Below are 24,774 nucleotides of genomic sequence, written 5' to 3' on the forward strand. Positions count from 1 at the left end.
TGATACAGGTTCAGTCTCCAATGAATTTCTTTCGTTGACAGTCATGAGGTTGAAAACCCTCAACATCTATCCCAGACTGTAAAGACAAACACAGAAACAGAACCAACCAACACTCTCTTACCACTAAATGTAGTATGAATGAGCGTGACGGATATAGTGCCTTAGTGCACCACATAAGGAAGGTTCTGTAGTCAACCCAGTAGCTCTGTCTCCTACATAGACGACTAGTATTTAAATCAAGATAACTGCTAGCCCCCATACATCTTCTCAGAAAGATGTAATGGCTGAAAAGGCTCAAAAACAGTTACTAGATTCATTCTCTCAACAGGGTGCGTCTATTGAAATTTGCCTGTCGGCCAAGGTATCCGATGTAGTGTCACCACTTCAAACATAAACAATTCTTGATGCACAAGGAAAGGTTACACACAAAAAGGATGAGTTGACGGAAACAAGAGTTTCGACCATTTTAAGGTCAGATTCGATTGTTCAAGGTTCGTTAATGGACCAATTGCCTTTACAGGTGTTAGGAGAGGATACTGATCCAAAATCCATATGTCAGTGGTCAGTGTCTACCTCCCCAGGCTTAAATCCCCTGGATGCATCTGCGGATAGTGGATCTGACATAGGTGCAGATCGACAACTTGTTGACAATGATTCAGATATTACTTGATGAGTCACAAGGAAATGTCTTCATAGACATTAGAAGGGAACTTTGATCTTTATGCTAAATTTGTTGGATCATTGCTTACCTTCCCAGAATTCAAATCTGGAACCCTAAAAGGGAAACTAGCAACTTGTAGATTATGACTCAGATTCATCAGATGAGTTTAACAAGGATGGGGATTTTCGAACTCCCATTGCACCACCTGTGACCTCCTTAAGGATGGCAAAGGTGATTTTCCTTGCAAGTATAGCTGGATTATGGAGCTATGAGAGAAGAGTGATACACTTGTAAGAATGAGTGTAAACACGAGTGGAGAGAAGAGTGAAACACATGTGAGGTACACTAAACAGAATCACACACTCACAGTGAGGAAGAAAGAGAAACTACTTGTTATTTCTTTTCCAACCAAGTGAAATATGAGAACTCCTTCAGACGACGGCATACATTCCTTCTTTAAGGGGGAGATAAAAGCTTAAGTAATAGTTTGGAGGATTCCTCAACTAAGGGGGAGAAATAGCAGGGAGGAAGAAAAAGATCAAACATGTACACTACACCACACCATTGTTGTTTGTAACTACGGATCCTATTGTACGGGAGAGGTGGTAAACACACGGTGATTTTTTAGTAAGGGAAGAAGCTGTTTTCCAAAAGGGGAGTACCATTGGCTTTTATCTGCGGATCCTATTGTACGGGAAATGTGGTAAACGAAGGTGATCTTCTTTAAGGAAGTTGATTCTCATAGGGGGAGAAGCAAGAGAGATATGTGCTTCTCAACAGGAAATGTGGTTGTACAAAAAGAAGATGAAACTACTTGAAGATATGTTCAGTCTAGAGGAACATCTACTTGGAATCTGGAAAAGGTTAAATGTCATCCAGAACTTTTCCGCTATTTACTTTGCATTTCTGTTTATATCTTTTTCTTATTTGTTAGTTGAGTTATCCTCTAGGTATTTGTGTGTTATTGTCTAACAAACAAATAGGGGGAGATTGTAAGGCATATGTCATAGCCTATTTGTATATTCGAGGATTTAGCTCAACTCAAATAAGAATGTAATAAGTAAATAGTGGATCTACCGTCAAAGAGATCTCGCAAAGTAACATCTGTCAAAGGATTCAGAAACAAGGTTCATCTACAGACTTGAGGAATTAATTCACTGGAAGAAGTTCAAGAAATTGATTAAGCCTCAGTGATATAAATCAAGGTTGTGGATTTAATCAAGTGACAGAGATCTCGTCAGGGTATCAAAGAATTACAAGGATTTAATCTGAAGAAAATCAATTATCAAAGTCAAGACATGAAGAAATGTCACGGAAGTTAGTCACTCATGAACCAGACAGTACATCGAGTGTCAACATTGAAGTGGTGGAATTGATTCATAATTTTCAGTGATTTTCAGAAGATTTGTAGAAGAATGGTTGCTGCTCAGGATTAGTATTAATTCTCTATTAATTAATTAAGTCATATAATTTAATTAAGAAAATAAATTATATCTGCAAAGATTAATTTATTTATTAATTGAATTAATTGATTAATTAATTCAGAATTAATATTAAGAATTTTCAGAAGTTTAATTGGATTAAAAACAGTCTTAAATCAGCAAGACAATTGAAAATGAACTAGCATGACAATCTGGATTGTCATACCGATTGTCATGCCAAGTCATTTCAATAGTCATACCGAAAGTTCTACTGGGAAGGAGATTGTCTTGCTAGTTCAACTGATTGTCATACCGAAAGTCATTGTAGTTCAATCAGATTGTCTTGCTAGTACAATCAATAGTCCTACCGATTGTCTTGCTGAGCTCAGGATTGTCTTGCCAGTTCAATGAGAGTCTGTTGATTGATTTAAAAAGAAAAGAAGAAGCAGAAGACATTTATTCATCCATACAGAAACCAATACAAGAACAAAAACAGAGCAGCCGCAGAAGAAATATTTTATCCTTCATCTGTAAACTTCAAGATCATAATTTCTAGTTTGTAAAGTTAAATCCAAATCACTAGAAATCTTTATCTTGTTCTTGTGTAACTATCTAGCAGATCAAAATCCCTAGAACTTAATCTCAAATTGTGTTTAGCATTTAAATCATTTTATTACAAAAATAGAAAAAGTTCATGTCGAATTTATTCTAGATTTGTGATAATTAATTTGAGATTAATTCCTGGTAATCGATACAGTTGTTGTAACACCTTTCAAGTTTAATAATATTCTTATTTAACTTGAATTTTGTTTCAATTTTTATTCCGCATTTAATTCGATTATTCGGTACTGTTTGTATTCAACCCCGCCTTCTACAAACACATTGGGACCTAACAACGATTTCTTCTAATCTTTTGATTTTTTGTATTTGCCTTGACTTTATTTCTTCTGATTTCCTGTATAGTCATAGTATTATTAACCTGTCATATTCTAGTGTTGTTCTCATGTTGAGTTATCACGTAACTGTTCATATAGCTACACAATATTGATCAGGCCTGATGGAACAAGGAAGGCCCAATAATCCTAAATATTTATTAATTTCATAATTAGTAAATATGGGAAAAATCAGCTAGTGAGAAAAGTCCTAATAAAGGTATGAAACCTTGTGGATTAGCCTCTAAGAGGTCTCAAATGATAAGGAATCAGATTCCTACTTCCTAGGACTTCAAAGTCCATCCTAATTCTGAGACTTGCCCACCAAGTCTCCTAAATCTAATCTGATTCAAGGTGTTCCACACCTATATAAAGGGTCTCACCCCCACCAATCAGAACTATGTTTTTTTTACTTGATTCTTGGTGAACAGCAAGGTACGTAGGCATCTTGTTAAGGTAAATTGATTCACGAAATACAAGAGCAGTCAAATCGAGCCTCGAAGCTCGCGAACCCTAGCATTAAATATACCCTAAGTTTTTATCCATAACAATATGAGATGTGAATACATAGTTGATTTTGTTTTAGAAATATGTGTAAGTTCATATATATATAAGTTCTTCTTGGAACTTTTTTTATCTATGTTCTCTTTATTCTTTTTTCAAAAGAATTGTGTAACTATTATGCCTATTTTTGCGCATAGGCCCTAAACAGGTCCCAATAAGCGCGAGGATAAGATGGGCCAATGGGCTCGCATCATCCTGTTCTTGGATGAGTATAATGCATGCCCAAAATATGAAGAATCTTCTGGTTCTATGTTTAGCAATATCAGCTTGCATCGCTCACAAGCTGGGGTGCAAGCCTACTACATGAAGCCTGCTACACGAATAGTGAATATAACGAGCTGGGCTCATGACTTTGCATCTCGTGAGTTGGTCTTCTGAGCTTACACCTTATAAGTGTGTCATGCAAGATGGAATAGATAGCTAAGAACTTATATAGTATTGGACAACGTGGAAAGAAAAAGAGACCAGACTGTTACACTTCTCTATTTTTCTTGAATAAAAGAGGATTGGTACAGGCCGAGACGACCAGGCTGGTTCGTACCATTTATTTTAGCAACAATATGGATAGTGACCCATAGACGATGAAGTTTTTAGTAAATTTCGGTGTCGAAATGAGATATTCCTAGAATCACGGAAAGAAATGCACAGATGCCGCAAGAATCTAGAAAACATATGGGGTAGGTCGAGATTTATGTGATTGATTGGCCGAAGGTCAGACTAAGATGTGGTTTGGTATGACATAGATGTGGTTTGGCTGAAGGACCGCACGGGTAGAAAACTCTAACCCTAGCATTGTAACTTGTTTCCAAGAACTACGTGAGGCTTGATCCCTGTAAATTGGGTACGTAGGCACTTATGTGGGGGAGGAGTTGATACTTGACAAAGAGTAAAAAACCCTTATTTTTTCTTGAGGAGTCACCACATAAGCTCAGCCGCCGCCACCACACCCAACCTTTCTCCATCCTAAAAAAACCACCCTTAATTTTTATTCTTACCATCAACTTCCACAACACTGTTAAACAAAATTCTCCCTTTAACATTTAGTGCTAAAAGAAGAAGAAATTTTAACATCTTGGGAAGAAAAGATGACCAAAGAAGGAAATTCAATGCTAGTGCACGAAAGCGGTAGCAAGAACGAAACCCAAACGAGATGAAACAATCACCTCCGGAAATTAGACGCCCCTGCCACCCTAGTTCCCATTGATGGGCAGGCTGTCTTAGCTTATCTGGAAGAACTCAGTAATCAAATGAGTAAGATCAACACCGAGATGTCCAGGGTAAAGAAAAGATTTGTTAGGAATGTTAAGCGTAAGGCATGTCGCCTTAAGCTCTCTCAATGCAACTGGAAAGGAAAGGGCCCTAAAAACCGACTCATTCACGAGTTCAATGATGTGGCAGACGAGATTGGATGAAATAAAGGAGAAGCATCATTGAAATGTGATTAGTTAACCCAATCCAGGTTAAGCGAGGAAGCCAGCTTCACCCGAGGTCAGTCAATCAGTGTGTTAGAACGTGAAGGAAAAAATCGAGCATGAACTCAGGCTGAAATTAGATAAACTCAAGGAAAGGTGAGAGGAGAAAAAGTCTGAGAATCGGGAGGCCCGGAAAAGGAACTGAGCGATGACTCCCCCCGGAAGCATAGAAGGGATACCCATCCCCGAAGGAGTGAACAATGAAGGCGTAGGGCTGACCAGGGAAGAGGAGTCTGGAGTGCGATCTGGGGAGGGAGTGTTTGCACAAAACTACACAAGCGTACGCGATCACAAGTAGTATAAGATTAAGTTAAGTTAGTTCCCACAGAGACTGGTTTAAACAGAATATGCACTTATGCAACAATGTATGGTTATTATTCATTGCTAAGACAAGTATCAATTTTGAGTTGATTAACTAATTAAAGTGATTATACTAGCATGCATTAACTAAGAGAATAAAACTGATTTACTTATATGAGATAAAACATGGGATTCCTACTACATTAAATACTTCATTCAGAGTTTATGCCTTTAATCTTAGCATGTGATGGTGACGACAACTAATCAGATAACACAAAATTAGTATACACTATCTTTCGATATACATACACCCTACTACTAAACATCTATAAATAAGATAGAAGTTGAGTAGATACTAATTATTCTTAGACACTATATGTCTATAAATTAGCAAGTTATCTATTGAGATTACATAGGGCAGCGTAAGATGGTTAAGATTACACTACGAATCATGCATGACAACATACATAAACCTATGCTAGAATGGCAAGTTCTAAACCTCTATATCCACTTTTGCTTCAATAAACATTAACAAATGACTTAGATGTTAGCTACGCATCTAAGAAGAATAAGTCCAACCATATTAGGAAATCATGAATCACCGCACACTAACGATTTAGAACAATCAACTATTGAAATCCATAAATAAATTCGCTAGAACACCATGATAACGATTAGTTCATGATCGAACACATCATCATCATGGGTTCCAATGAACACATAATAATAAATAAGTTCAGAATACTACGAGATAATATAAAAGTACTAGGGTTTAGAACAAATCAAAAACAAGCATCCAAAAGTATCGCCTAAATCGAAGAATACAAAAGTGAAAACTAAATCATTTTCTCCATAGTCGTCTTGTGTGCTTTAGATCATCTCTATGTTCGACTTGGCTTTCTTCTTTTGAAAAACATCTTCTTTTCTTTATATATATAGCCCTGGGTAACTTGGACTCTCGCAATAACCAAATTATAATCAAATCAGGATTCTGTAAAATTTTGCTGGTGCGGGCGCGCTTGAACAGGCGCGGGCGCGCTCTGTGTCTGACAAATGGGGCGTGGGCACGCCTATTTTCTATAGAATTTCTGCAACTTTCTTATTTTTGTGCTCCATCCTCGTACAAACTTCAATAACTCCTTCTCTGATCTCTTATCAACATATAATAATTTAAAAGCTCATTTCCACCTCTGACTAGTGCCCTGCAATGACTCAACACAAAACACATCAAAAACACCAAATACTTGAGTCCAACACACCAACCTAAGCCAATATGAAGCGTTCCAAGTAGATATAAAATCCACTTATCACACCCCCAAACATAAATCGATGCTTTTCCTTAGGCATAAACAGACTCGACACTAATAACAAAACTACTGCATGAATGCAACTACATGAAAATGAAACTAAATGACAATGCAACGATCCCCTCAGAATAACCATAACCAAATCAATAAGAAATGTCTCTAAGAATGCAATGACTTTAAACAGAGTTCAACTAAATCCCATAAACCAACATACAAAACAGAAATGTGCGTGTATGAGATGCTTATCAGATATACTCTTAACAGTAGATCAATAACCATATCCTATCCTTTGCCAAAATAATCACAAATTTATAAATAGAATAGACGTTAAACACATAACGACTCACAACACCTCAATTTTACTAGAGTTATACAAGGATCATGCTATAATACTGAAACACATCAAACACAAATGCTTATTTGACCGTGCAATGAATGAGGTCCCAAAAGACTTATACAATAATACCCATGTAGCGAGCGTTAGGTTAGAGGATCCCAGACTATACAAGGCTTAGGTCACTAGGCACAAAGTCCCCTAGAACTTAATTTCTCGAGTATTAAAGAGCTCACCCTAGTCAATTCTGTATATACTAACACAATTTTTCTTTTCTTTTCTTTTCTTTTTTTCTTTTCTTTTTCTTTTTTTCAATGATTCTGAATGAGTGTGTGTCTCTCCATCTCATTCAACCCTAGACTACTCATAAAAATATGAGCCGGCTACTAGCCATTTGATGCCTAATTATATTCACAACTAGTAATGATATCCATGTTTTTCCATAGTTTAAAAATTCAGTGTTCCTACGTCATTATGAGAATAGCAAAAATTCTAAATATAAACACGTGATTAAATTCCAACAAATAAACAAGTATGATCATGATCTAGTTCAAAAGCAACCTATAAGACTTATGAAAAAACTTTTTTTTCGGGCATGCAAATTAATTCATTAGGACTTAATCATCCCTCTATTCGACATCACTACACTCAAATCAATACCAACCTACCAAACAGAAATAGCTCATCCTACGGGATCATGTTATATACATGAAAATACAACTACATGGACTCACATAATAGCATGAACAAATATGCAAACAAATATGACCTATATGAACAATTATGCAAAAATAATGAATGAACTACAACTAAACATGGAATATGAATCTATATGAACACGATACACAACTAATCCTTACATTATCACCCCCAAACTTAAAGTATTCAATGTCCTCATTGAAGGTAATTATAAGGATACAAGGCATACTTAATCGTCGATGGGATCTCCCCCCTCGGGTGGAGAATCAAGTGGCGGATAAATAGTGCTCGCTCTAAATACAGGCTAAGTGACCTCGACACTAGTGGCTCTAAAAGCAGTACTCAAAGCCTGCGTCAAATCCTGAGCAAAATGGCTAAGAATATTATGCATGGAATCCATACGCCTAGTCAATCTCCTGTACTGAGCATCTCCAAGTCAAGTCCTATCCCCTGCCTGTTGTGCATAAGAAGATCTAGCGGTTGCGCGAGAGGATCTAGCAGCTGCCTGTTGTGCCTGAGAAGAACCCTCTGCATACATTTGGTCAGCTGGCTGGCCACTCGGTAGATGATCATATGTATAACCCAATACCTTCTCATGGGCTTTACCGCCATACCACTACTGCATCACGGAAATCGTCAAGCTATCAATGGGAGCACTCGGCATCTGCAGCTGCTCATGCTCGGGCCACCTAACACCAACCGAAGTACACAACTTTGTAACAATGGAGGCATAAGGAAGTGCCCCCGTGGTTCCCCCTCGTAGAAAATGCAGCATACTCACATAGCCAAGATCAATATATTCTTCATTTAAAATCCCCCACAACAGAATAGCCGATCCACAGTAACCTCGTGTGAATATGACGATGGCATGATATTAGCACATATAAACAGGTTCCAAGACCTATAATACATGTTCATACAAGAAGCGGGAAAAGTAAGCGGCTCAGTGGTGCCTACTTTGTACTTCCACTCTATTTCTAGAACATACAACTCTGCCAAAATGTAATCCAAGTCCAAATCCTCCCGAGTCTTCTGCACCCAATCATCAGCAGTCCTAGGCCTCACGGGTTGATTTATAACTTGATGAATAGCAGCCGGATGATAATCAACAGTCAACCCACGAACAACAGAATATTCATTCTTGTCCTCCTTTGCATTTGCGTAAAATTCTCACACAATGCTCTTCAAAACTGCAACGGGTGTCTCACAGAAAGTCTTTTAACCCTTCTCAACAACCATCTCCAACAGCTTCCCATCCTTAGTCGTGGGTAAAAATCCCCTCTTCTTAGCAATCGGGTAAGACATCAACCTAGTGAACTCCGCCTGAGCCTCCGGTGAAGTAAATCTGTTCTCCGTGCCACCCACACTAGAATCCTCGGTAGACGAGGGATGGGTGCTAATACTCCCCGTGGTTCGTGCTCTTTTGGGTGCCATAATCACAAGTGATAGCGATTGGGGTGTAAGTATTGTATGTAGGAGAGGTTAGGGTTTGTGGGTATAGGAGATGTGTTTATATATATGTGGATGTATATATATATATAGGATATAGATAGGAGGGGTGGGGAGTTGTTTAGGGTGTAGAAATAGGGTTAGAATTAGGGTATAATTCGGGTTTGGGCTTAGGTTAATCTCATTTTCTGTTTTTTTCACTCTTTTTTTCCTTTTCTAAGGACCTCGTGCGGGCACGCCGCACATCTGGAAAATTTGCAGTTTTTGATATTTTTATTTTTTGTTGTTTTTCTTCAGAAAAAATACAACAAATGCATGGGTTGCCTCCCACAAAGCGCAAGAACGGCGCTCACCAGCTCACGGTTTGTCATATCCCCATAATAATGCTTCAACCTCTAACCATTTACTTTGAACACTTGGTCCGGATGCTTATCAAAAATTTCCAAAGCGTGGAAACACTGTTTTGACAATGAACGGACCTGACCACCGTGACTTAAGCTTTCCTGGAAAAAGTCGGAGACAAGAGTTGAACAATAGAACTTGTTGACCAGGCATAAATGTCTTATGCACTAACCTCCTATCATGCCATATCTTGACCTTCTCCTTGTATAACTTGTGGTTTTCATAAGCTTGTAGAGTAAATTTGTCAAGTTCATTAAGATGGAGCATTCTCTTTTCTCCAACAGCTTCCATGTCACGATTTAGCTTCTTCAAAGCCCAATATGCTTTATGTTCTAGCTCCGCAGGCAAATGACACGCCTTACCATATACCAACTGGAAATGAGACATGCCTAGAGGAGTCTTGAATGTTGTTCTGTAGGCCCAAATAACTTGATCTAGCTTCAAAGACCAATCTTTCCTTGACGGACTCACAACCTTCTCCAAGATTCGCTTGATCTCTCGATTAGAGACTTCAGCTTGCCCATTAGTTTGAGGATGATAAGTTGTAGCCACAGGATGATTCACATGATATCTTTCCATTAATGTAGTAAATTTGTGATTGTAGAAATGCGATCCCTCATCACTGATTATGACCCTTGGAGTACCGAAACGTGTGAATATCTGCTTATGATGAAAATTGATCACCACCTTAACATCGTTGGCTGGAAAAGCTTTAACCTCAACCCATTTAGACACATAATCCACTGCCAAAAGAATATATTGATTATTGCATGACGAGACAAATGGCCCTATGAAGTCGATTCCCCAAACATTGAAAATCTCAACATCGAGAAGCACATTGAGAGGCATCTCATCTCTCTTATACATATTTCAAACTCGTTGGCAGCGATCACATCTCAACACGAACTGATGAGCATCTTTAAACAAAGTAAGCCAGAAAAATCCCGCTTGAAGGATAAGGGCAGCTGTCTTCTCTCCACCATAATGGCCACCATACACAGTAGAATGACAGTCTCGCAAGATAACCTCCGTCTCCCTATAAGGAATGCACCTCCTCATAATCTGATATGCCTCTTGTCTAAATGAGAATGGCTCATCCCATCGATACCACTTCACCTCATGTAGAAAATTATTCCTTTGAGCATAAGAGAGTTCTGGGGAAATAACATTACTCACAAGATAGTTCACAATATCTGCAAACCATGGTTCTTCTTCTTGCACCCCAAAAACTTGCTCATCTGGAAAAGATTCATTGATCAACGTCTTATCATGTGAAGCTTTTCCTTGATCTTCCAAACGTGAGAGATGATCCGCTACCTGATCTTCTATACCTTTCCTATCTTTGATTTCCAGCTCGAATTCCTGTAAAAATAGAATCCATTGAATCAATAGAGGTTTTGAATCTTTTTTCAAGACCAGATATCGAATAACAGCATGATCAGTGTAAACCGCCACTTTTGTCCCAAGCAAATAAGATCGAAATTTCTCAAAACTGTAGATAATTGCCAAAAGCTCCTTCTCTGTAGTAGTGTAATTCAGCTGAGCATCATTAAGGGTTTTACTAGCATAGAAAAACACATGAAAAATGTTCTTCTTTCTCTGGCTAAGAACAGCTCCAACTACAAAATCACTAGCATCACACATCATCTCGAAGGGCTCATTCCAATCAGGTGCAGTAATAACAGGTGCTGTAGTCAAACTCTTTTGCAAACTCTCGAAAGTAGCTAAACATTCTTCATCAAATTTGAAATGAACATCCTTCTTCAACAGATTACACAAGGGTTTAGAGATTTTAAAGAAGTCTTTGATGAATCGCAGATAAAAACCCGCATGACCAAGAAAACTACGGATTCCTTTAACTGAGATTGGTGGAGGAAGATTTTCAACAACCCCCACCTTGGCCTATCCACTTCAAGACCTTTTCTAGATACCTTGTGCCCAAGAACGATACCCTGTTGCACCATGAAGTGACATTTTTCCCAGTTGAGCACTAGATTGGTCTCAAGACATCTTTTCAGCACCAAGCCAAGATTATGCAAACACTCATCATAAGAAGTCCTAAACACAGAATAGTCATCCATGAACACCTCCATATTAGTACCAATCATGTCTGAGAATATGGCCATCATACATCTCTGAAAAGTAGCAAGTGCACCACAAAGTCCGAAAAAAATTCGACTGAAAGTGAAAGTGCCAAAAGGGCAAGTAAAATTGGTCTTCTCTTGATCTTCTGGGGCAATACAAATCTAATTATAGATCGAATACCCATCTAGAAGACAATAATACTCATGGTCAGCCAACCTGTCAAGCATTTGATCAATGAATAGAAGAGGGAAGTGATCCTTCCTGTTGGCTTTATTCAGCTTCCGATAATCCATTCATACTCTCCATCCTATGACTGTCCGAGTAGGAATGAGCTCATTCTTTTTATTAGCAATAACTGTAATGCCTCTTTTCTTAGGCACACACTGTACTGGGCTCACCCATGAACTATCAGAAGTAGAATAAATGATCCTTGCAAACAACCATTTAAGAATTTCTTTCTTCACTACCTCATTCATGATAGGATTGAGTCTCTTCTGTTGTTCCACGGTTGGTTTACTTCCTTCATCAAGCAGAATTTTATGCATATAATAAGAAGGGCTGATTCCCTTGATATCTTCTATAGTCCATCTGATTGTTGATTTAAACTCTCTTCGAATTTTTAAGAGTTTGTCTTCATCACTACCTGAAAGGTTAGATGTGATAATAACAATCAAAGTAGATGCATCACCTAAAAATGCATGCCTCAAGTGATCAGAAAGTGGTTTTAGTTCAAGTGTGGGAGCTTCCTCAATAGATAGTTTGAGATGCTCTTGAGAATTTTTAAGCTCTGATAATCCAAGAGACTCGAATGGCAAGTCCAATCTCCTTTTCCACGGAGATGCATTCAAATACTACAGTTGCTCTTCCCCTTCTTCATCTTCACTATCAGACTCCCCTGTTAAGGCTCTCTCTAAGGCGTTAGTCCTTAGTAATTGATCAAGCTTCGAATTCACTATAGAGTCGACCAACTCTACTTTAAAGCACTCCTCTTCATCAGTAGGAAATTTCATTGCATTGAAAACATTAAAGGTAACGTCCTGATCCTGAACCCTCATAGTAAGCTCACCTTTAACACATCGATCAGAGTTCGGCGAGTAGCTAAGAATGGTCTCCCCAAGATAATAAGAATCTTCTTATCTTCCTCAAAGTCTAGAATGACAAAATCAGCAGGGAAGATGAGTTTGTCCACCTTAACCAATACATCCTCCACTACACCTCGGGGATAAATGATGGATTGATCAGCCAGTTGTAAGGACATGTTTACAGGTTTTGGATCAGGCAGACCAAATTTCTTGAAGACATAGAATGGAATCAGATTGATGCTAGCTCCCAAGTCACACAAGCACCTGTCAAAAGATAAGTTTACAGTTGTGCATGGTATCATGAAGCTTTCCGGATCTTTAAGTTTAGGAGGTTGTTTATGTGCAGCAAAGCACTGCACTCTTCCGTTAGAGCAATGGTTTCCAACTCCTCAAGTTTAAGCTTCCGAGAAAGAATACCCTTCATGAACTTAGAATAGCTCAGAATTTGTTCTAGAGCTTCCGCAAAAGGTATGTTAATATGCAATTTCATGAAAACCTCCAGAAACTTGGCAAATTATTTATCGAACTTCTGCTTCTAAAGTCTTTCAGGATATGGAGGAGGTGGATAAACTTGTTTATCACCTGTATTTAGCTCCGGAGTAGTGTTTTCAGTAGAATTATTCTTCATTTCCAATTCGACCCCCTTCTGATCAGTTGTTTCCTCCAAAATTGCATTTTTTGAAGCTGGCAAGGGCATGGGCGCGCTTGATATGGGCGCGGGCGCGCCCACCTTCTGGAGAAATTTTTCAGATTCTTCATTTTGATAATTTTTAGGGCTAGCGACCTTTCCATACCTCAAGGTGATTTCCTTCAACTGTTTCTTGAATTCCCTCTTTCCTGGATTAGCTTCTTTATTACTAGGAAGCGTTCCTAATGGTCGGTTCAATAAAGCATTGATAATTTGCCCTATTTTAATTTCCAGAGTTTTGATTGAAACCGCTTAGCTTTTGCACATCAGTCTCAGCTCCTCCAATTCAGATTTTTCATTCGAAGATGGACTTGCACCTCCATGAGATTGTTGTTTCATTCCCTGTGGCTGAAATTTTTGCCTTGGTGCAAACTATTGCTGAAACTAGGAGGATTGAAAGGCTTGTTTCCAAACTGCTGGTCAGGCTGTCGCATACCACCCTGATTATTGCTCCAGCTGAAGTTAGGATGGTTGCAGTTGTTAGGATGATAAGTGTCAGGAACTGGTTGCTGTGACCCCTGAAGTTGCTCACAAACTGAGTTGATTCACTAGATATAGCATATTGCTCTGTCGCATGCGAACCTGCACAAAGCTCAAAAACACTAGTTATCTGATGAACACCATAGTTAGCCAGAGAATCCACTTTCATAGTTAATGCCTTTAGCTGTGCAGCTATAGTCATAGCTATATCCACCTCCAGAATTCCTGCTACATTGTTGTGTGGTAGTCTCTGAGTTGGATTCTGATATTCATTAGCGGCCATCATCTCAATTAGCTCATAAGCTTCCTCATAGCTCTTAGCCCATAAAGCTCCACCTGATGTTGCATCGAGCATATGTCTTGACTATGTTCCCAAACCATTATAAAAGCAATTTATCACCATCCAGTTAGGCATTCCATGATGAGGACACTTCCTAAGCATCTCCTTGCAGCACTCCCAGGCTTCACATAGAGATTCACTTGATTGTTGCGCAAATTGAGTAAAAGCATTCCTGATTGTAGCTGTCTATGCCTTAGGGAAGAATTTAGTAAGAAATTTCTGAGCAAGATCCTTCCATGTCACAACAGAACCTGGTGGTAGAGAGTGCAACCATTTCTTAGCTTTATCCCTCAGAGAAAATGGGAAAAGTCTCATTTTCATAGCATCTTCAGAAATATTGTTGAATTTGAAGGTGTCGCAGATCTCGATAAAATACCTAATTTGCATATTGGGATCTTCCATTGGAGAACCCCAAAATTGGACTGAATTATGTACCATTTGAATCGTGTCAAGCTTGATTTCAAAGGTACTAGCTGCAATGGCTGGTCTGACAATGCTAGACTGAATGTCATTGATTTTCGGCTAGGAATAATCCTTCAACGCTGTTACGACCAGTATTTCATTTAATCTGTAATTGAGTATTATATAATTGTAATGAAGTCATTTATAAAAATTATATGGAGATTTGCTTGTATGATAATATTGGTGCATAATAATTGTGTTAATTATTTCAAAAAATTTGAAGCAAGGAATGTATTATTTGCTCTTTTATGTGATTATTAGAGTGTATCGCTTATTTTGAGAAAAATCACTTTTAAAGTATTTTTATCAATAAAATTTCAAAGGTGATTTTATAAAATTCCTAAAATTCTAAGCTATTTTATGATACCACTCTTGTAATTTATGGATTTATATTTTTATTTATAAAATTTATTCTTGTTACTAATTTAATTATTAATTAGAAAATTACCTCACTACCCATGCATGCATTCTACCCCCAATTCAAAGACAATGGCACAATGGGAATTTCTAACCCCACTAACTAATTCTACACTATAATAACCCCAATTTTTGGAATTTTTGAAACACTGATGAATAGTAACTTTTTGCTGATGATGTTGATTAAGGAAAATTATCAGACCACTGCTATATAGTAGTACTGTTATGGAAATTCTAAGATCGTATTAGTATTCCATAAAGTAAATGAATGTATGTAAAGATGGTCAGAATCAAAATTCGAACACTTTGATTTTTCCCGAAAATCCACCAGATACCGAAAGAATTGAGTATAAGGTAACATGATTAAAAGAATTTAAATTCAAGAATTATAAGAGAGGGTTATAAAATGGATATAAAATATTGAGAAAGGTTTAAGGGAACCCAAGTAATAAGATCTCAGATATGATCCGTCAAACGACGAACGAAAATGAAAGATAAGTGAACCGTATAACAGATCAACGGTCATTAGCCAAGTAATTAAGGTATTAATCAAAAAGGTAGTGGATGATGATGTCATCACATGACACAAGCTTGCTTGCATAAGCATGGCAAAGGAGTTTTGTTTGTTGGGTGATTTGGGCCATACAAAATTAACCATGGTAAAAAGGTTAAAACAAATTTCAAGACAAAAAGAAGAATCAACCAAGCAAATAACATAAATCAAAAAGAGAAGAGTTGACCTTGCAAGAAGAAGCTCTCGGCCAAAACAAATTCAGCAACTTCAAACTGCCATATCTCCGTCAATACTCACTCAAATGTCGTGTTCTATAGCTCGTTGGAAAGGTATTGAGATGGCCTACAACTCTTGTTCACAAGTCTCGTCCAAATAGTCATGGTAAGACCCTCATTTTTACAGTTCTTTCAATCGGACTTTTAGAAACTATAAAGCCTAACTTTGTGTTCTTGATTTCTTTGGAAAGATTAAGCTTGTAGGAGGCTCCCTAAGGCTTCCTAGCAACTTAACCCCTCCCAAAAAAGGTATAAACTTCAAACCATAGCCTTTACTTTGATTATTAGTGAGTTTGATGGTTGGTTTTCTAAATGAGAAGCATGATCTTTGATTATTAGTAGTGTGATTTGAATTTGGAGTGATTTGGTGAATGAATCTTATTATAGTTAATAGAACTTGATTGTGGTTGGTTGAGATGAAGAATCTGGAGAATAAGGACTGGTATAGTATTATTTAGTTGAGGTTTTGATGTGTTAATAATTGTGGGTTGTTTGGTGAGGTTTTGGTGTAGTGAGAAACTTGGAAAACTCGTAAACATAGCCGTCGTAATGCCCGTTTTCTTTAGACTGTTGTACATGAATCTCGGACCAGATAACTCACTAACCAATTTGTAACTTTGCCATGTTTAGCTAGATCGTGTCGTAAGCTTCATTTTGGTACGTGGTTCGCTTAGATCCGATGTACGGTTTAAGAGAAACGACCGTTTTAAGTTACGGTGTTTCGCGAATGAACCTTTACCCCTCGCTTAACTTTGAAACCTTGTTAAGGCCCCTAAAAGACTAATTGGATTACGAAACAATTATATAAGATGGATTCATAACGGGTAATTTATTAAAATTAGTGGAGCTGAGGGTACGCGAGCGATTAACACAAATCGACAAGCGTATAAGCGACCGTAAGCAACCGTTAGGGTATGAGTGAGTTTTGACTAGTTTCTTAAGCGACCGTGGTCTAATACCGGCTTATGTTGTTGTTCATAGGTTACCAGACCCACTCTAAGCTTAAGTCTATCCCGGAACACTCAGGCAAGTTTTCTACCCGTTATACTGTTGTTGTGATGTATATAATTGTTTGTGCATTATCTTGTGATAAGTGCATGGTTGTAATTAGCAAGTCTTGCGATATATTGGAGCATGTTGATATGATATATATATATATATATATGCATGCCGGTTTCGTAATCTTGATATCTCATTGTTGATTCAATTGATTATAAACTGTATAATACCTATGCTAGAGATAAGCAGTACTTGCGTATACCCTTAGTATAGGGAACCTAGAGTTGAACATTTTCCTAAACCGGGAGGCGATGTTTCCGAGTATATTATATATATATATATATATAGTTTTCAAAACTATTAAATGAATAATGTTTATTCGATAGTTTTATATTATAAATGAATATAATTTTGAATATTCATTCGAGGACTTATGACTCCGCTTATTTATTTAATGAATATTATTTTGAATATTCATTCGAGGACTTTGACTCCGCTTATTTTATTAAATAATATTCTATATTTTATTAAAGAATAATGTTTCAATATTTTCCAAGTATTCGGAAAATGATTGATACGATCAAATCATTCTTACTTTAAATATATCCAGAGATTATTTTCAAACTTTATCAAAACTATTTTTGGAAAGTTAGAGCGGATCCTAAAACTCGTTTTCAAATTTAAGATCATCCTTTCAAAGGGGATTTAAATACTCGCTTAAAAATATGAGGGATCCGGCTCCGTGATGTATTTTTATATTCGCAACAAGGTTGCTGTTTTGATAAAAGAGCTTTTGATTACTTACCCAACACTCGGGAAGTAAAATTCTTGGAATAAGTTAATCCATTAACAGGCATCGCCTGGGAAATATGGGTGAGTTTTCCTTTCCAACTAGATACGACTTCATGGTGGAGCTGTATCAACAAGTTTCTACTTGGGGAAAGGGGGGACGAGCTTTACGTTTCAGAGTCATGGATTTCATCTGAACTAGGAGTGGCGTAAGTGGTCGAGTGGCGCCGGTCCATCCTTATTATATTGGCCCAAATGGCCCGGAAGTTCCGCTAAGACGGTCCATTCCTTAGGAGTCCAGTGTTCGGTTGACAAGTAATCCGACTGTTCTCCTCTACATGTAGAAAATGGTGGGGTTGCACTACTGCGACTGATCATCATGAGTGGTCTTCCTGGCGCGAAAAACTCCCGTAATGAGTTCATCATCCAGTTGGATATTTCTACAACACTACCCAGAGCACTTCGATAAAAAGGTTTCGGTTGGGCGATTGTCGAGTCTTGGCAGGGTCGAGTTTTCAAAATGATGTTTTCATCAAATGAAGTATCTCGTAACTTCATTTCATTTTGATGATATTTTAGAGATTGATTCTATGCAAGTTTTGTCTTATAACTTCATCTGTAGGATGAACTATTTATACCTTGAACGGTGGTAGTTCAAGTAGTATTCGAAAAAGATATAAGTATATTGGAGTATCTCGTAACTTCATCTTTTCAACTTATATCTAGTTAATGATTATCTTATGCATGACAAAGATTTTCAGAAAAACTTTGGGACAAGGTTAGATATATGAGATCACCTTGTAACAAATATTTTCATACAGTTATAAAATGGAACTCTGTATATATTATACATGTCAGATGATTTCAAAGATTTTAAAAAGTATATATGTGTATATATACTTAATATTTTGCGACTTCGTCGCATTAAGATATCAAACTTGGTTTATTTCTGTTTGACCAAGACTTTCATGAGTACTATGAAGATGCTCATATATTGTTAATTATTATACATATTACTTTGGTGGGCTTGTTGCTCACCCTTGCTTTCTTCTTTCATCACACAACAACAGATAGACAAGATGAACAGCACCAAGCTCCCAATTCGCGAGCGGATAGGAAACGTTCCGTAGTTTCCTGTAGGCGTTGATGCCGCTGTAGCCGAGGTAGGAACTACCAATGGGCTAGGCTTTCAACTATTGATGTACCATACTTATGTATATTATGAATTGTAATAATGGCAAAGAATATGTAAATTTATTCAGAAACTCTTTTGAGGTATAATGACTTATAATTGTGGAATAAAATGACTTGTGTTATTTTTGGTATTCATCTCTGAGACTATAACTTGTGGTGGGTGTGTGTATATTATGGGGTCACAGTACGCAATAGTTGGTTGTTTATTAAGATTAAGTGTTATTAAGGGAAATGGAACTCGTGACAACCCGGATCCCCGACCCCGGATTTGGGGGTGTTACATACACTAGCCAAATTACCAAGATAACCTTGCATGCAAACTTTGCTTTCAAAAAGAGAGGGAGAATTTGGTAAATGCATAACCCACTCACATTTTGCATGTGGGTAAAGATAGAATATAATGATCAAACCCAAAATCACACTCCAACACACCACACTTCACTCCACTCAATTTTTCTCTATCCTCCCTCCTCCTCTCTTCTCTCGGCCGAAGCCCCCATCCCCCATTCTTCTCCATTTTTCATTCAATCTCCTACCTTCTTTTAGTGTACTTCCACTACCTATACATATTTTATACACTTCCAAAAATGCTTATGCTTAATATTTGATGATTCATGGTTGCATGTGATATTTTGTTTGAACTCAAAGAGAAAACACTTGATTTTTGTGAATCTAAGGCTTCTCCATAAGATACATTACTTATATGCTAGTAACATATGTTTTTGCTAAAGAAACTTGATAAAAACTCTTTGCATGTTAGTTATCATTCTTTTTATAGCTATTTATAGCCTTGCATGTTAGTTTTATAATGTGTTTTTGATAAAAAAAAACTATGATATTTTACAATTTCATATGAAAATATGCATGTATTTTTTAAATCCTTGAATTTCAAATTTGTTGTGCATATTTGGAGTTGTTATCATGTTGTTTTTCTAAACATAGTTAAGGTAAGATAGTATGCATGATTATTATTATTGGGTAAGTGATAAAATTCGAATTTATAAGGAGCAATCTCCCTTTTTAGTCGAAATCTTATTGATTGTTAAACTTGCATTATTTTTGGTAATTTATTTGCATGAAGGTGTACGAGGGTATGAATGATCTCCACACTTGTTGAGGAATTAGTTGAGAGTATTAGGGTAGTAGGGTTTCTTGCTTAAAGGTTGATCTTTTATTTTAAAGTGGGAGTTATGGTGGAAAGGTTAAGAGTAGGACATTTTGATTTTCCAGATTTGCACAATAGTTGTAAGTGAGTTTTGAATGAAAATTTCTTAGGCCTTGGTAGGACCAAGATGCAGAGAGTTAGGACTTGATATATAATTGAGTCCAGGGGAAATATAATTAAGAAAACCTACCATTTAGTGAGGTGCACAAGCGAAAACACTAAATCTGTCGGAACAGGGGAGAGTTTAGGTTTAGTGTAGTTTGGAGATCAAAAAGAGGTGTTATGTGTAAGCCCTAATTAGGATTTGATTAGTACTGATACTAAGAATTCTAGAGAAGGTTTTCAAGTCGAAATATGTTGGTTTAGAGTTAGAATCAATGGTTTAAAGTGAGTCAAAAAACAGGGCAGTTTTTAAGGCCCCAAGCAGATTTGTGTCAATTTTGAGGGTAGGCCCAGGGAGGCCTAGGTTAGACCGTGGTGTCATTCCAAGTGAATAAATTAGATTTAGGTCTTAAGAATCCATTGGGTTAGTTTTGGGAGTAGGCCTTAGAGTAGAAGAGTGTCAAAGACCCTAATTCGCCCAAGGTGTCGCCAAGAGAGTGCAAGTGAGAACACTTCGACTTAGCACTTAGTTTTGTGAACTCTATGAGCGAAGCTTAAGTAAGCCTTAATTTTTCCAATTAGATAAAGGTCAGTAGGGTGTAAGGCCATAGGTATGGTCAAGGGAAATGAGATTACCAAGTTTAGGCACTTCGAGTTTCGAGACTAGTAAAGTTGTTTTATGCTACTCAATTTGTGGAGATTAATTGAGTGAGATCATTCAATACCAAATGATGCACCAAGTCTAAATAATATATTGCATGTAATTATCTGTGGTTATATTCTCCAAGGTGTTATAGTTCTATATATATATAGTAATGCGCGTTGACTTGAGGTCTTATGCAAAGTAAGACTCTAAACGCTACTTGGAGTCGAATTGTGCATTAGAGTTAGGGTCGATTGTTTTTATAAGAGTCATTTAAAATGAGAGTTATTATTATTATTATGTAGGATCAAGTGAAGATAAGAAGCTTGTCTTCAAGGTCGAGTAGTGTTCCCGGTTGCTCCTAAGCCAAATCGAGTTCTAGATAAGCCTTCATTAAGGCAAGTATTCCCGAACTTTCTTGATATATTGCAAGTGTCCTTAAACCTTCTTGAGATATGTTGCAAGTTTATTCTGAACTTTTTAAGATATATGAAAAGTGTTTCTACCTTATTAATTCTATTTTCATGCAAGTACCTTGATATAAATGTATTTCCATGCCTGTGATTACCGCAAATATTCTAAGTTCATTATGCTCTTATAAAGATCATTCACTAATCTACGTCTTTCCACAGCTTGACTTAGTATCTATAATTGATAACCTTTGATTGCTCGTACTATACCAAAATACCTTTATAAGCTCCAACATTTCAATTTCCATGATCACAAAACCCCTATTGGTTTGATACTATATCCCTATACCCTTGATACTTTGAGATATCAATAATCCAACTTCATACTTCTTCATTACTCTTTATATCATACCTAAAATTTGTTACTAGATATATGCCATGTATTACCCTCTAAATTTGAGATCCATATCTTGTTGATTATCATTATGATTCATTTTCAATGCTTTCTTCGTTTGTTGATAAACCATTGTTATTCATCATCGATGACCCGGATAGTGAGAAGTTAATTCATTTTTGATAAGAGTTTCAAATCTTGGCTTATTAATTTAAACTCTATTATTTAGAATCCTTGTAATTTCTCCCTGGTATCAGTTTTATAAAAGATACTTGCTTTTCAAACAAAAGAATATATTCTTGAGATTGGTGGATTGGACTAAGACGCAAGTCCCTTTCACACTTATTTTATTAGGCTTAAAAGATACCTAGGGATCCAAAATAATGATGCCACTCACCCCAATTTTAAATTATAAATTTCTATGTTGTTAATTTATGTCTTATGTTATATCTTGTTGAGCGTTTGGCTCACTTATTGCTTTCTATTCATGTCATTTCACCTAGCAAGTCTGGTTAGATTCAAGCAGACTGCTCGAAAGTATACCGGTGAAGATGTTGAGGCTTATGTGAGAGCTCAGGTAGTATAGTTGGTGTCTGTGTGAGGACCGATAGTATGTAAAAGTTGTAATAGTTGTAGTGATGGACTGTTCAAACACTGAACCTTTGCGATCTTGAATTTTGTTGTTAACAGTCGTTTGTAATGACTTTATATTTATCAGTTGTATTCTGTTAGTTTTATTTCGAGGCTGTGACAGGTGTTGGTATCAGAGCTATGGTTTAGAGTTCCAGAATAGTCCACATAGGTTATAGGATATATATATAGGAAATACAAGAGAGTAGGTAGATATTATTCGAGTAAGTCTCTAATATTTATCTTCAAATATATTGTTTCTCAGAAATGATGCATTCTTCCTCGTCCTCGGCGCCATCTGACACTATTGCTTTTTTCTTGTATGCTGACTTGAGGCTTCAGTTTGATAGGCTCTGTAATAACTCAAAATTTTGAGACCTTGTAAAATGTTTAATGAATAGTAACCCTGACGGATGGGAAAAACTTTTAAGCCCACACTATGTAGTACATGAGAAAATGAGTTTCGAAGTTGATATTACGGTTATACGTACCAAATGAGTGTATGTAAACGCTATTAGTTTTCGAAGAAAACGAACTTTGAAAAATGACCGTATATACGACCCATCGAGGATTACGGGGATCACAATATAATTACGAAATTAAAACCCCACGGATTTATATTCAAGTATGATAATTAAAAATATAAGGAATAAATACTAAAGGAATTATGTCGCGAACCATTTACGAATAAGTATTACGAAAATGTTTAAGCAACCGAGCGAACGCGTAAATGATTAAATAAACGTAACGCATTAACTAAACCATGGTAAGAAAGTAACCATGGTTACTTCATCAAATAGTGAGCTAACTATAGGATGATCAAGCTAGCTAGCAAAATAGTGTGCTAAGGAAGCTAACCCATGTAGTTAGCTTGTAAGCTAGCAAGCTACTTAGATTTTGTCCCCAAGATTTGTAACAAGAATAAACCTAGGATTCAACCTAGGAGAATAAAAATCAAGGAAAGATATCATACCCCATTTCCTAGAAGCAACCTAGAGAAGCAAACCCGCAGAGTTTCTAGGATCGGCCGACCCCGTTGAAGCACGAGCCTGGCTCAAAGAAATAGAAAAGTCCTTCGAGATACTGAGTGTCGAGGAACGACACAAGACCATTTTCTCGTCTTACATGCTGAAAGGAGAAGCTAACTACTGGTGGGAGTCCAAACGAAACCTAGAGACTGATGTTGTGATTCCATGGGATAGATTTACCCGACTATTCTTAGACAAGTATTTCCCTAGGTTTATGGAGACCCAGATGGAGATTAAGTTTCTGGAGGTGAAACAGGATAAGATGACTGTAGCAGAATATGAGGCCAAATTTACTGAGTTGTCGAGATTTGTGCCTGAATTTGTGAACACCGAAGAGAAGAAAGCGTGAAGGTTTCAGCTTGATCCGAAACAATGGATCCAAAACCGAGTGGCAGTGTTAGAGCTGGCAGACTATGCCACCTTAGTGCAAAAAGCCTCGATTGTTGAAGCTGGCAGTGAGCAGAGTGTGAAGGAGAAGGAAAATAGGAAAAGGAGGATAGGAAGCCAAGGAATAAGAACCAGGAACAGGAGCCTTCCAAGCAGGTTCGTCAGGGGAGCAATGTCCCAACCTGCACGAGGCCCCGGATTCAGAAAGGCCCCGAGTGAGAGCGTTGGCCAGGGCGGCGGACAATCTAGGGCCACATTTCATAGCCAACCCCGCACCCCAATACCAGAGTGCCAAACCTGTAAGAGAAGACACCTTGGGATATGCAACCAGGCGAGAGCCCCTCTGAAATGTTACATGTGCGACCAACCCGGACACATTGCCAACAACTGTCCCCAATATAGCAAGACATGTTTCCAATGTGGGAAAGTAGGACATATGAGGAAGGATTGCCTGATAATGAATCCCCCAGTCTCAGGTATGAGCAGAGCTGCATCCAACGGACCCCCAACTGCTAGGACCTTCAACATGACTGTTCAGGATGGTGTTCGAAACACTGATGTGATAGCAGGTACCCTTTTGTTAAATTCCGAACATGCAAATGTCCTATTTGACTCAGGAGCAACCAAATCTTTTATATCTCAAAATTTTGCTAAAAAGTTAAAACTTAATGCCATGCCCTTATTTGAGATATTACAAGTGGAAATAGCAAATAAAGAAATAATTCCCGTAAATCAAGTACACCCTAAGTGCAAGTTGAACTTAGAAGGGAAGGTCTTCGAGGTTGACCTAATCCCATTCGTATTAGGATAATTTGATGTAATCTTAGGAATGGATTGGTTATCCAGTAACGGAGCGCAAATAGATTGTGAACAGAAGAGAGTAAAGATAAGAGTGCAGAATGAAAAAGAAGTAGTGTTTAAAGGTCAACGACAGAACCAGAAATTTCTAACCATGCTACAAGCAAAAAGATTGTTAAGGAAAGGTAACGAGGCCTATTTGGCTTATGTGGTAGATACCAAAAAGGAAGTCCCTAATATACAGGACATACCCGTAGTAAACGAATTCGAGGATGTATTTCCAGAGAACTTACCAGGATTACCACCTGACCGGGAAATAGAGTTCGCTATAGAATTAGCACCAGGAACGAC

General features: G+C 37.5%; 1 non-coding gene across 1 annotated transcript; it reads left to right on the forward strand.

Moving 5' to 3' along the window:
* The first annotated feature begins 14,289 nt into the window (after positions 1 to 14,289).
* Positions 14,290 to 14,396, forward strand: LOC141716234 (small nucleolar RNA R71). The gene has a single exon (XR_012572951.1). It is a non-coding gene; the product is annotated as a small nucleolar RNA R71 (small nucleolar RNA).
* The last annotated feature ends 10,378 nt before the right edge of the window (positions 14,397 to 24,774 follow it).

The sequence above is a fragment of the Apium graveolens genome, chromosome 3 (genome assembly GCF_009905375.1).
Source record: "Apium graveolens cultivar Ventura chromosome 3, ASM990537v1, whole genome shotgun sequence".
Lineage (NCBI taxonomy): Eukaryota > Viridiplantae > Streptophyta > Magnoliopsida > Apiales > Apiaceae > Apium > Apium graveolens.